This window comes from Mandrillus leucophaeus, unplaced genomic scaffold (assembly GCF_000951045.1).
Source record: "Mandrillus leucophaeus isolate KB7577 unplaced genomic scaffold, Mleu.le_1.0 Scaffold223, whole genome shotgun sequence".
Lineage (NCBI taxonomy): Eukaryota > Metazoa > Chordata > Mammalia > Primates > Cercopithecidae > Mandrillus > Mandrillus leucophaeus.
Genome location: NW_012102288.1, coordinates 83,276 through 92,810, shown reverse-complemented (window position 1 = coordinate 92,810; position 9,535 = coordinate 83,276). Strand labels below are relative to the sequence as shown.

The following is a 9,535-nucleotide window of genomic DNA, read 5'->3' as shown; positions in this document are numbered from 1 at the left end:
CATAGAAAGATAGATTTAGATAGATAGATAGATAGATAGATAGATAGATAGATAGATAGATAGATATTTACATCTTAATTTCTCTTAATTACATCTTAAGCTGGGCGCAGTGGCTCACGCCTGTAATCCCAGCATTTTGGAAGGCCAAGGCATATGGATTGCTTGAGCCCAGGATTTTGAGACCAGCCTGGGCAATATAGTCAAATCTCATCTCTCTTTAAAAAAAAAGAAACAAAAAAAAACAAAAATTAGCCAGGCATGGTGGTGGTGTATCCTGTAGTCCCAGCTACTCTACTTGAGAGTCTGAGGTGGGAAGATTACTTGAGTCCAAGAGATCAAGGCTGCAGTGAGCAGTGATTCTGCCACTGCATTCCAGCCTGGGTGACACAATAAGACCCTGTCTAAATAAATAAATAAATAAATAAATACCTCTTTAAGTTAAAAGACTACTTCTACTTCCATGAAGAGGTATACAGGATGCCACCCTCTATACTTTGAACTTGAACATGAATTTGATTTTGGGAATTGGGCCCAGAAAACTGAGGCTAGAAAAGACAATGTGCTGCTTACTTTTTCTCTAGGTCACACAGCACAGTTACCACCTAAGTGTTGCTCCCTGAAAGACAGACCCACCCCTAGTGGAACCTATACCACAATAACCCGCTGGGAGCAGCCTAGCTCCAGCCAAATGTAGCAACCCCTTGTTCTACCTTTTGCTAAAATCTGAGATGGTAAATGGTCTGGTTTCTGAAACCTCTGCCCCTACACTAGGTACTATGGATCTAGTTTAGAAGATATATTTGCCTTCTAAATATGCCCATTTAGAAGGCTGTTATTTAAAACAGGGGGAAAATGAAAGAGCCTTTGAAATTGTATATTGCAGTTAAAGTCAGAAGCATACTCCATCTTTTCAGACTGTACCAACATAATCTCTTGGTACCTCTGAGCCAAGTTAAGTTTGGGTAACCCATCATCAAGTTCTTTAAGTGGATAGTTGACAGAATCAGCCAGGAACCACAGAATCTGTACTTCAGAGGTTTTTGTTTGCTTGTTTTTGTCTTTTATCAGGAATGATGAATCCAAGCCAACCAGTTTATATTGTCACACTCTGTCCTTGTAAAAATTACAGCATATATGGGCAAGGTGGCTGTTTTGAATGCAGAACCAAATTCAAGTCTGTGGAACAAAAAATATTAAAAGGCCATTTTTAGGGCCCAGAGCTGTTACAGGTTTTATCAGCATTCTGAGCTCTCAGCAAGAGAATCTAAATGGTCCCCTTTACAATGTTTACAGACCACTCTCCACAATTTCCATGAAATTAGTCAATTCAATAAGCAAAAAAAGCAATCTAGAAGAAAAAGAAATTTCTTTTCTGCATTTTCTGTGCAGGTTGTGATGCAGGAAGTTAACTTGAGAGAGTGGAGGGATGAGAGGAAGGCCTGGGGTTCCTCAGCTTTAGACTCCATTTGGATGACAAAATGAAATCATGCCTAATTTACAAAGTGTCTATAATTTCAACTGAACAATAAATAAAAGGTATGACATGGGAAGGTGAATAAGAAAAGCTCACTCCTCCTTCTTCTTATTTCTAGTCTTCAGTTGGCAGGAATGAAACAAAAACAAAACTAGGCAATCTTAAGCCATATGGTCTTATTAGCACTGATTGTTTCTTGAAACTGCATTTCAACAACAGTTAGCTTGGCACATACATGGAAGAAGAGTTCTCTTTTCCTCAATGACAATATTTGCCAAAAAAAGAAAAAAAAAGGTACATAATTTTTTTAAGGTACTAAACATATGCCTCCTAAATACAGTTGAAGAACTGAAGACCTTTCTTTGCATCAATGTGTGTAGCTGGCATTATTAACAAGTAATCTGAATAAATTAAATTACAGATCATTAACAATTATGGCCGTTTCAATCAAAGCAGAATATGTGTTCACTTGATATTGTTTTTGAATCTAATGTTACTATTTAATCTTTCGAGACTATCTGAATTAAGCCAGTGACAGAAGTGACAGAAGAAATCATCCAATGTGATCTACAAGTAATTATTGAGCACAGTCCATATGTCATGCATTGGGCTGGGACTGGGATATGCCAAAGTAGAACCAGTAATAAACAGTCCAATTATATATAAGAAGAAGGTAAGGAACAGCATGTAGTGGGGAATATCTGGGGAGAGGTATGTTCTGGTGGGGAGATAATTAGCTTATTTTTGAATTATTGAATTCTACATGCTTGTATAACATTTAGTTGGATTTGCCTACTAGGCATTGTTTGTGCATATCTAAGCTCATTAGAAAAAAAAAAGTCAATACAGAGATAGTAATGCTTAGGAAGAGACTAAAGATCACTAAGAGAGGGCTCTCAAATCACACATAGTCAACACGTATGAAAGACAACCCATTTAAAAATGAGAAACTAGAGGAGGACCAGGTAACACCAGCACATGCAGTGGGTCACACTGCAGGAGCTGCACTTGGGGAACCTCAGAATTTCATAATGGGCTGTAGGCATACATGCCCTTTACCTTAGAGGGAGATACTATTTCTCTTTCTATGGCTGTTTGCTAGACAAACATTCTTGAAAACATATTCTCAAAGAAAGGCAATCAGTGCCTTGCTAATAAAACATGCAGATATGCCAGGGTTCCATAAAAATTGTTTCTCAATAATATTATTACCTCCATTAATACCCAATTATTTTCTTCAACAAAATTCTTATTGATTATCCGAGATTCAATTTGTCATCTACTCAAGAGACTTCTGGCTTCCCCAGATGGAATTAAGTTATTTTATTTCTATATTTTCATAACATTTTGTAGAAGGCTATTTTAAAGCATATCTATGAGTACTTATTTGCTTGCCTGTTTCTCCTTTTTTAAAACCCTAAGAGTTATCAAAATGGATACATAATAGGCACTTGGTTTATGTTTATTAAATGAATGACTAAATGAATGAATAAACTCACACCTAAAATTTAGACAAGTAAAATTGACCTTTCTTTTAGCTAACACATGCTAAGTAACATTATTATAGTTATTGGGTATAGGAGGTGAATCATTCAAGAAAAACTCCTGCCCATGACTAGCTTACAGTTTAGTGCTATAGAGATCTGGAAGCAACAGTGAGGCAGGGATGGGAAGGGACACTTTTCTTACACACTGAATATATGAAAATTAACCAATCACTTGTAAGTTACAAGGAATTGTGTTGTGTTTTAATGTAGTCTGGAGAAGTTAGAAATGTACTCCTTAAACAGGCCAATAGTCTAAAATTTATTTTTATAGCATTTAACATCCTACGTTACAGAGCTCAGTGTATCCTGTTTAATGTGCAGCATAGTATATGATACTAGCGAAAAAACAAAAGATGTTTTATCCAGAGTGAATGTTTCAAAAGGCTATGTTTTATGGCTGAGTGTATGCCCACGTTTGGCATCAGATTTCTAATGGTTCACTTTCATGGAGTAACAACAAAAGAAACACTATCTAGAATTTATGTTACTTTACTTTTCCAAAGAACTTTTCTATCAATGTTTCATCTGTGAAGCAACTCTGTGAGGTAGGCAGACCTGAAAGAGAGATTAAATGACTTCCTAAGTTTACCCAGCTAAGCTCCCTGGCTCTTATTCTAGTTTTCTTTAGGTTAAGATTAAATACTTCACCAATTATTGAGTTATGGTTGAAGAAAATAATAATGAATCATTCTTTTATACAGAACATAAGTAATGTGCTTCACTCACATCTTTCAATCTTACATAAAATTAAATGGAAGGCATATTTTGATGGAGATTTCTCTGAAATCTTTAGAGTGTGTGTGGGTGTATGACAGTGTGTGTAGGCTTGTGTGTGTAACATACACATTTCTCAGCAGTAATAATGGATGACTTCTATATATATAATCAACCCTTCTAATGGTGATAGATATGATTGCTTATTAGTCACCCTGAAAGGACTGCTTTTTTTCCCTAGGAAAATAACATCATCTATAGTAGAAATTTCTGGACAGATTTGCTTATGTTTCATGCACTTCATTTCTTGAGGAGTATTATTTTGTGTAAATAAGGTCTTTATGAATATTGAAATATTCTGTTTCATAGCCAGTATTCCCAAGAACTGCTATGATGTTCCAATCAAATGTCCCCATTACACAGATGAGAGGGCTGAATCTGGAAATTGTGTGACTTTCTTTCAAAATTAAATTAGGCTTTCTAAGGGGGCATTAGAGATCGGCTTTTCCAAGAGAATCTATTTTTGTTGTCTCATTTGAAATATGCACATGGTGCATTTTGTAGTAATGTTAAACTCTCCACATTCTGCTATTTGTTGCTTCTTAATCAAATATAATGAGAAACACAAACTATTATCAGTTATATAGCAGATATCCATAGAAACCTGGGTCCTCCAGAGCGATCAAAAGACATTTCTCTTCCTGGGTACCTCTCTAGAATGGAAGGCTGACTCAACAAAGCTGACAGTGAAACCGTTCTTTCAGAATACCTATGTGCCATTGTTGATTCACAGGCAATTTTGGCAGTTTAATAAGAATTTATTTGTAACCATATGAAAATAAGTTTGTAACGTACTATTATGTCATCTAAGACTCAATCAACAACATGTTTTAATTTACTAAATCAAAAAGTAAAGGAAGGTATCTGCTTACTGTTTAGCAGTATTTGGACAGCCAGAAGAGAAGTGGAGAGTTGTGCTGTACTTGGTTTTCAACAGTCTTCAGTAAAAAGCTTTAGAAGAGATTAAAAACAAGCTCTAGAAATGACAAAAGCCCTCTGTATATGTATACTAATATGAACTCTTGGAACTCAATGGAAAATCAGTGCAGAGTATCAGTGTAGACATACACCATAACTAAATACAAATTTCTTCTGGAAATATATACATTTCATGAACACTTGAATCAATCAAGAGTAGTTACAAAAAAGCAAAAGAAAATTATACAAGGGGCATTTGCCACATATGACAGACTGAAATGTAGTAGAAAGATGGACAAGATTATCTAAAATTGTTTATTCAAATTTTTAAAATGAGGTTTTTAGCATATTTACCATATCTATTCACTTACTAGTTAAATAAATTCCATTTTTTAAAAAGTAGCTTGAGCAACAAATGCATGCAGGTGTTTAATATTCATCAATTAATTATTGTTTTAATATAAAACAACTATATTATTGAAAAAACAAACTATGAAAGATGAAAATAGAAAATATAAGTAGATTAAAATAGATGATATTAAGTAGATTAGAGAATATTAAATAATAGAAAAAATGGAGAACATTAAGTTTATAAAACATGGATAGTAATAAAATAATAGAAAAAACAAAAATGAGACAAAGTACATGTAAAAAGAAAAAATCAAAGAAATCAAGAATAGGAATTTTAATGCAGGAATTTAATAAAGCATTAAAATAATTCAAAACAGAAAAACTTCTATGAATTGACAGAGCATGAGATGCTGTGAACATAATAATGCTTCTTTAAATGGTGGCTGTTATTTACATTATTTAGTTTTAATAAATAAAATTATTTATTATTGTATTCATGGCAGCTTAACATTGAAATAAAATAAACTGAAAAATAGCCAACATGACCTATAGGTATTTCATTACAATTACAATCATTATTGCTACATTGAAGGTTTAGATAGTAATAAACGTGTTACTTTGAAAATCAAAAGGAAATGTTTGACTTCAAATATTTTATATAGAAAATTTCCTCTCCTTAGTGTCTTCACCAACAAAATTTGTTTGATCTCACATTCTCCCATCTTGCAGTCAGTCCCAACATTTATTTTGAAAACTACTAAAATTGTTTTTGCCTTTTGCAAATACAGGGGTGTGTGTGTCTGTGTGTGTGTGTGTGTGTGTGTGTGTGTGTGTGTGTGTGTGTCTGTATGTCTGTGTGTATTTGGTAAAGCTTAATTTTCTGGGCTAAAATTGTGATATGCCAAGTTTCCTCATGGTAATATTTTCTGGGATGATACATTTCTGAAAATAGTGGTTTATAACAGAAAAAAAACTATTCATATTAAGCCGGTTATACCAGCAGCATGTCCTGATAGCCACAAAGTTGAAGAAAACTATTAAAATGCATAAATTGTCAGAGTTTTCAAGTTCAAACTCCTAAGATGGTACAGCAGTGTTAGCTGAGGACAGTTGGTTTAATATTTGGCTATGAAGACATAATTCATCATTCTAAATAGTTATTTAAATTGGGGCTGTTATTATTATTTACAAAAAGCAATTAAATTTCTTTACATAATTTTTGGTTACGCCATGTTGGTTATATAATAATGACAAGTTGGGAAATCACATCAGTGACGTGTTATATGTTTTTGACTTTGTAATGCACTCTATTAAGCAGTCATCCACACAGTCATCAACCCAAATCCATTCAAACTTCAAATAAAATTTTTCAGATATTAATGAAGCTTTCATCAAAATACAGCTTTATGTAATGTTTCCTTTCTGACTGGCAAAAACAAAAATGAGCATTTGCATGATTACGGACACACAACAAAAATTCTCAGAAACCAACAATCTTTAGTCCCTTATACTTCTTGATATGTAAACAGTGTTTTATATTTGTTGGAGCCAAATTATTGAGTGATAAAGGTGGCAGAAGGGGTTGAGAGAAATGTTACCATATCCTAGTGAAGTTAGGTGAAATCTATACCTTTGGACATTTTTATTTATATGATTAATAGACTATAGTGGATGTTGTGACATGCTGCTCAGGTATGCCTAGGACAGAGGAATTCTCAGAAACTAAAGTTTTGGCAGCTGATGGCATTTCACTGAGCCCCTTTTCTGTAACTGCCCTCAGCTACAGCGCCACTTTATTCAAGGTCATGTGCCCATCCTAACTGGAAGGGCCATACCAGCTCCTGGGATCCCTGTGTAACTGACTGAAGCCTCTGTTGTGACTACATCATAGTTCAACTTCTTCTTCCACCTAGTTTTATATCCTTTACTTCCCCACAGTTATTGAATCCAAAGGCAATAACATTCTGCAAACAAATCCTTGTCCAGGAGACTGTTCCCAGGGAACTAGACTTAAGAAAATTAGTGCCAGGAGTGAGCTGAGGAAGTGGTCTCTAAAATGGGATTTGGGAGCTACATCAGTTGCTGGTTAATTTTCAGTTAGTTCATATTCTTCGAAGTAGGTGGGATATGGCTACTCCCTGGTAACCGGCAGCAGTCTAATTGTTAAAATATTTGCTAGTTCTCATTCAGGACAATTTTGCACCCCAAGGGACATCTGGCAATGTCTGGAGAAATTGTTGGTGGTCAAAATTGCTGGGCACTGCTGGCATCTAGTAGGGTAAAAATCTTACAATGCACAAGACAGGACTCCACAACAAAGAAGACATCCAAAATCCATAGTGTTAAGGTTAAGCCATCCTGACCTATACAATACAAATTAATGAAGGATATAGTTCATCAATTAGTTTTGGTTAGCTACTTCAATGTAAAAGTCAGGATCCCTTGCCTAGTCTATATATCTTAGCCAATTTTCAGATGGGAAAAAAAAAACACAACATGACTGAAGAAGCAGCCAGATGTTTATGATGAGGACCTTGTAATACTAAGAGAACTATATAAAGTAATTCATATAATCTTTCCCCAAAGAGATCTATAGCCATTCATTTGAGTAAATTTACACTGGGTAAAGAAGAATACCAAAAATTTCAGATTCTTGGATACAAGGTTCAATTTGACAATGATACTTGGAGACCCAAAGTATCATTATATCCCCCTTGTTAAAATGAGAAATACAAAGGCCACATAATAAGTGGAGTCCTGGGTCCTTATTCCCTGTGGTTATTTCTCAGTCCCTGAGTATATAATTGGAAACAACATATTTAGTATTAGGAACAGCCCTTACTGCTTATTGGTTCCTTGACTTGTAATGTAGGAGCTACTGTAACAATGAAGGGCAAGTAGGAGCTTCTGAAATCTCTCCCTCCTCTCCTTCAGATGAAATAGTAAAAAAAGAAAAAGAAGAGGAAGGGGAAGTAGGGAGAGGAGAAGAAGAAAGCATATTAGGAGAAACAGCAGAGATTATTACCATCCTCAAGCATCCTAAGAAAGTAAAAGATATAGGGGTGATGGCCTCATCATGAACCCCCTCTAATCACCAGTACAGCCTCTACCCAAACCAGAAAGATGTTATGATTTTAGGGGATGACACTAAGCTACCATAAAGTAAACCCCAATTATAGCTTCTGTGACAGTTGCAGTATTTTTGCAAAAGCACATTAACACTGCCTTATTTAAATTATATGCAGCTTCCAGTGGATGAATGCTTTCTTTTCTATACCTGAAAGAAAAAACAGCATTAAAATTCCAATTTGCTTGGGAGAGAAAACAATGGATTTTATAGAATTCTCTCATTGCTCTATTCACTCACCTATTGTCTGTCATATTTCAAAGGGACCTGAAATAGCTGGACATTCTGCAGAACATCACATTGACCCACTCTATCAAGACTAGTTAATCAAAGTTCTAACTATATGAAAGGAAACTCAATTAAAATGAATTAATAAATCATAAAAGTAATTTAAGGGGCCTTTTAAAAAATGCAGGGATCCAAACACACACACACACACACACAGAAGAAAAATGATTGCTGAATACTCATTACAGAATCTAAAGTGCCAAATAGACAAACCTATAGTGATCTATCTCTGTAGGGCATATACATGTAGTGTAGAGATTTAAAATCCTAAACATGAATGCTACCAGTCCTCCATTTCAGACTCAGAGCAGACAAGAGTAATTCAATATGGCAGTTTTTCACAATGAGTACAGGTGCATCTTCTAGGCCTTCTCAGTAGAACTAACTACTCCAGTATCTGCTATCCAGGTAGAAACTACTACCTAAATTCAGGTATCTACCACCAATGATTGACTCTATTCTGCAAGAAAAAAATCAATTTTCCATCCCTGGTATAATGAAAAATTCTATTACCACTCTGTACTTCATTTATTCATCTATAAAAAAGGGAGGTTACAATAGCTAAAAAGAGTTGTGGCAAAGTCACACACAGTGCTATATGTATATATGTGATGACCATTATACAAATAATAGGTGCAGAAAATTATTTTTGTTCATTTATTCATCCACTTACTACTGACTGGACATTTAACATGTGTAAGACCCTGTGCTAGAACTTGGTCAAAGAAAGCCTATTTGGATACAGAGATTAATTTTGAAGGAGATACCTTAGTTAAAATATTCCTAAAATAAAGCGTTAGTTTATTTAGCAGCTTTGTTTCCAATAGCTCTACTGAAGCAAATCTTAGATAGGTTTGAAAAATGATGTTACGGGCTGGGTGTGGTGGCTCACACCTGTAATCCCAACAATTTGGGAGGCCAAGGCGGGCAGATCACCTGAGGTCAAGAGTTCGAGACCAGCCTGGTTAACACGGTGAAACCCCATTTCTACTAAAAATACAAAACATTAGCCGGTCGTGATGGTGCATGTCTGTAATCCCAGCTACTCAGGAGGCT

General features: G+C 35.1%; 1 protein-coding gene across 4 annotated transcripts in view; it reads right to left on the bottom strand.

The window, feature by feature from the left end:
• The window catches only part of HMGCLL1 (3-hydroxymethyl-3-methylglutaryl-CoA lyase-like 1), a 169,689-nt gene that overhangs the window by 136,839 nt on the left and 23,315 nt on the right, over positions 1-9,535 (bottom strand). The window lies entirely within an intron of this gene.